Source organism: Balaenoptera ricei, chromosome 18 (assembly GCF_028023285.1).
Source record: "Balaenoptera ricei isolate mBalRic1 chromosome 18, mBalRic1.hap2, whole genome shotgun sequence".
NCBI classification, from domain to species: domain Eukaryota; kingdom Metazoa; phylum Chordata; class Mammalia; order Artiodactyla; family Balaenopteridae; genus Balaenoptera; species Balaenoptera ricei.
The window spans coordinates 20967423-20972550 of NC_082656.1; positions in this window are offsets into that span (position 1 = coordinate 20967423).

A 5128-nucleotide genomic window follows, 5' to 3' on the forward strand; every position below is an offset into this window, starting at 1 on the left:
TCCGTGAAGGTGTTTCCTCTAAACCTGCGTGGAGGAACGCCTGATGTCCGGGAAAATCCCCCGAGATGGGCGCTGGTCCATCCCAGCCTCCCCTTTCCCAGACCACAGCCCCTCACTAATAAAGTGCTGAGTGTCAGGGGGGAAAAAAAAAAAAGACAGGACAGAGGGTCAACTATGAAGTATTTCAGTGATAGGCTGGTGAAAGCAGAGGAAAATTGGGTTAGCTCCCTTTTGATCACTACTTCTTCTCAGGCATCTCATGAAATCCTGTTCTATTTTCCCTCTTCAGCCCAACTCTAGAGAATCTGGTAGTCATTCATCCTATAATAAATGGATGGGAGGATACTGTTTCATTCCATCAAAGCCAAACATTCATTAAGTGTCTCTTACGCACCAAAAAGTGCTTTTCAGGAAGAAATGGTGAACTAGAGTGGAAAAAGAGAAGGCTGGTGGGAGAAACTGAGAAATAATTAGGAGATAAATTAGCCAGAATTTAGTAACTGGTGTTGTGGTTCTGGGGTGGGAGGGTGGGTTTGATGGAGAGCGTGGAGATGAGGTGATTTCTCAATTATTAGCCCGTGTGGCTGGGATCGAGGTGGTGCCAATACCCTGAGACAGAGGAGACAGCCGGAGAAGGAGCACGTTTAGGGAAGAAGAGGATGCGTTTCGCATTGCCCAGACTGAACCAGACATCTCATGGGCATTTGGATATATGTGTCTGGAGGAAATTGAATTTTGAAAAAGAAGAACTAACCAGGAAACATATGATTGACCTGGAGCTACAGAGTGGGGATAAGTGGCTTATTCCTCTAAATTTGAGAATAAAATAAAGGACAGCGCCCTCCTGACAACCTGTAAGCTTGAGTGGTGTCAGGTCCACTCTGCACTGTTTTTCCTCCTGGGAGCAGGGCCGGGCACTCGACTTCTTCTCATCTCGCTAGAGCACATCCTCCCTCCACACCGGCCCTCGAGGCTCCTTACCCCACGCCAGGATGAGGAGGAGGATGTGGCAGCCCCGGTCCCCATTCTTTGTAGTTCCTGGACGTGGCACGTAAGCCTTCGGTTTGTGGTTTTTCACACCAATCCCTATAGGAAACAAGAGGAGGAGAAAGATGGGAGCAAGAATAAAAGTGGTCTCCTGTGTAGTATTTCTACTTGGAGTAAATAGATTTTTGGAACCATTCAGCTTGGTACTTTTCCTGGACATCAAAGGTGCCCCTGGGGAATTAAATGGGAAAGGAAACTTAGGTTGACTGACTTGACTGAGAGTAAAAACAAAGGGAGTTCTAATAATGAAAATGATGGAATGCATTTTCTTCCCAGATTAATAGGTTGCTCTCTGGGTTTTTTTGTTTCTTTTTTTCTTTTAGCTTTGTTTTTTTTAATTAATTTATTAATTAATTTATTTTTGGCTGCATTGGGTCTTCGTTGCTGCACATGGGCTTTCTCTAGTTGTGGCGAGTGGGGGACACTCTGTTGCAGTGAGCAGGCTTCTCATTGTAGTGGCTTCTCTTGTTGTGGAGCATGGGCTCTAGGCACGCGGGCTTCAGTAGTTGTGGCACACAGGCTCAGTAATTGTGGCTCATGGGCTCTAGAGCGCTGGCTCAGTAGTTGTGGCGCACGGGCTTAGCTGCTCCGTGGCATGTGGGATCTTCCCGGACCAGGGCTCGAACCCATGTCTCCTGCATTGGCCGGCGGATTCTTAACCACTGCGCCACCAGGGAAGTCCCTTTTTTATTCTTATTTGCCCTTCTCTTGGGACCAAATCTTGACTCTTGTACAAAATCTCATGCACGCAGATCGCTGTCTGTGAGGTCCTCATTGCTCCAGAGAATGAAATCAGAGCCTCCAACTATAGGTATTAACACAAGGCTACGGAACTCAGATAAATGAATTTCAAATGCTGCCCTGTGCGTGATGAATAACAATTCCTTGTACTAAACAGGATATAGGATTTATGTGACATTTCGTGCTGAGAAATAGTGTCACTAACCAGGCAAATGGCTTGTGGTTTCTCCACTTTTCTCTCAAATGATAACAATATTCATTTTTTCCTCTTTTTTGACAAGGAAAGAAAAAAAACGGGACCATCAGCCCTTTAGCCTTCCTTCGAAGATTTTGTGCAGCATGAAGTAATGCTGGCATTTTTTAAGTGAAATTAAGTAATAAAAAGACTAATCTGAATAGTTCCTCTCACTTGGCCATCCTTCACCCGCAGTTACTTGAAGGAGCTCAGGTGAAAGTCATTTCTCCTGATTTACCAGAATAGTTGTTGTAAGGTGATCATAGTTTCTTGGAAAGGCTTCTGGGAAAATCCTTTGGATTTTTTCAAATCTGAGATAAACATCACCCTTTATATTTGGTTGCTAGAGATAACTGGTGGACTTTTGCCTAACAGCAAAAATAATCAGTGCAATTTCTTTACACACATTCACTCAATAACATTCCTTGACATCTACGGTGAACACAGATTATGCTTGGTGTGAAGAGATTCCTGCTCTGCGGAAATACATGTTCTTGGCAGGAGACAGATATGTAGTGATGAAAACAATGTGAGAGTGATGTGATAGAGTGATGTAGAAAGGGCCAAGGGAGTGTGGAATAGAGACGTTCTAATTTTGTGGAAAGGAGAGAGGATGAATCGGGAAGCGTCATAGTAGAGGTAACATTAAAGCAGGGTCTTGAAGAATCAGCAAGAGAAGGGCAGGTAGCATGGGCAAAGGGAGCAGAGTGAGAAGGCCATGGGTTTAAGGTATATGTGTGTTTAGGATATGAGGTGTATGGGAGGGAAGGAAAAGGAGGGCAAGGACCTGATTGTGACTGTCAGGTGGGCTAGGTCAGGAAGTTTAGATGTTATCCTACAGGTAGTGATGTGCTGCTGTGAGGGTTTTAATCAGGTAACTGCTGCTTTCTTTTATTTTCAGAAAAACACCCAGATGCTCTATTTTCACACTCTGGCACTCTGGCGCTACAGAAATAAACAGAGTAGGATTACACAATTTATAAAATGTTGCTTACTCTTGGGATGAGAAGGTCTGGTCCTATCTAGTTCCAGGTCTCCCTTTCTGCTTACGTATGCAAAGCACACCCACATGCTTGCATGTGGATGTACCTATGTGAGTAGGGGTGGGGATGGGGGATGAGGATGATACCCCTGGACACTACCAGCCAAGAGCACATGCCTAGACATCTAACTTCCTCAGTGTCTACCCGCCCTTCTCGACTGGCGTTCCTCCATAACATTAATCCTTAATGCCTTAAGGCATCTGATATATTTTTGATAGATCAACTTCTCTCTTATGTATCTAGAATGGAACTAGCTATGGACTTGGGAGAACTGAGAAAACAGTCACTCAAATCACTTTCTGTAGGGCTTAGTACTTCATACCCTTCCAGTTAAGAAAACCTGGAGAGGGACTTCTCTGGCGGTCCAGTGGTTGACTCCGTGCTTCCACTGCAGGGGGTCTGGGTTCGATCCCTGGTCGGGGAACTAAGATCCCTCTTGCTGCGTGGCACGGCCAAAAAAAAAACAACAGAAGACTGGAGACAGAAAAGTTAAGATGGTACCGCAGTGGTCCAGGAGCTGGATGTATTGTCTTTGCATGGTTCCCAACAGAAAGATGGGGCCCCGTAACACAGTAACAATGTCTGTGCTCTGCAACTATGTTCCCAGCCATAACGGACTGCTTTAAGGGAAGACATCTCACCCAAATGCACCAATCAGATTCTCTCACCTGAGAATTTGAAACTTGGAAAAGGGACACAAAAATTAGGATCCTTTGAGCTGATTCAGTATGGCAGAACTCAGGAACAGTGCTGTTGAGATTCCTGGTGCTGTCTTGCTTTCTGCCTTCTGGAGGCTTGATAATTTCTTTCTAAATTTCAATTTTAATATATTTATTTCATCACAAACATTAAAATGAAAAAAATAAATTACAAAGTAAATCCTCCCCCTGAGGCAGGAGATAGATGGGCCCCAGGCTGAACAGTTTCTCCCCTGTGGACAAACACTCCAAAATGGCAGGAGAGAGGAGCTGAGCCCTGCCCAGATGAGAGACAAAAGACCACCCATTCCTCCTTCTCAAAGTCAAGGAGACCTCCCCGACTACACATGCGCAGAAAGGCTCCTCGGAGGTCAAAAGGGAGGGGGCGTCACTTCATAGTAAGTTATGTCAACCTACCCATAGGCCTCTTTGCTAGAATCCATCTTGACTAAGAGGTACGTGCCCACACATGGGAGAACCCTGAGAGACACCAAATACAGACTCAGAACTAGGCAAAGCAAGATGATTGGCCAAAGGAAAACCGGAAGAAATGCCCTGTAAAAGTGATTCAAACTACCACGAGGGCGTGACTCTCTCTGAGCCCGCCCATGTGTCTATCCACACGTACTCGTTTCCCTCCTAATAAACACTTTACTTGCTTCACTACTTTCTGTCTCTATGTGGAAATTCATTTCTACAGAGCTGATGGGCCAGGGCCTTGTTGCTGACCACTGGTCTACTGGCTAGGATTCAGTGCTCTCACTGCCATGGCCCAACATCCATCTCTGGCCAAGAATCGAAATCCTGCTTCAAGCTGCTGTAGGCCGAGGCCTCCCAAGATCACCCCTGTATATACATTCTGTCCATTATTTATAAAATTAGACTTTATAAAAACATATAGAAGTATATACATGTATGGGGGCCATATACTGTTTTATAATCTGGGTCAGAGCTTTTTGGTTTTGTTTTGTTTTGATTTTAGTCAAAAAATATATTGTGGTTGTCTTTCCATGTCAATTGATACAGAACTTCTTAATGCTTTTTAATGGTTTCATAACATTCCATTACATAGAGCATAATTTATTGATTGTTAATTTCTTCCTGGGCTTCAATTAGAAGCATTCCTAAAATCTTAATACTGAGTAAACAGTAAAAGGCCTATGTAAATCTATGAAGCATAAAGATGAAGAGTCAGAAATAAGCCCCATCTTTTTTTAAAAAATATATTCATTTATTTATTTGGCTGCACTGGGTCTTAGTTGCAGCACATGGGCTCTTTAGTTGTGGCATGCGGACTCTTAGTTGCAGCATTCCCTGACCAGGGATCAAACCCAGGCCCCCTGCATTTGGAGCACGGAGTCTTA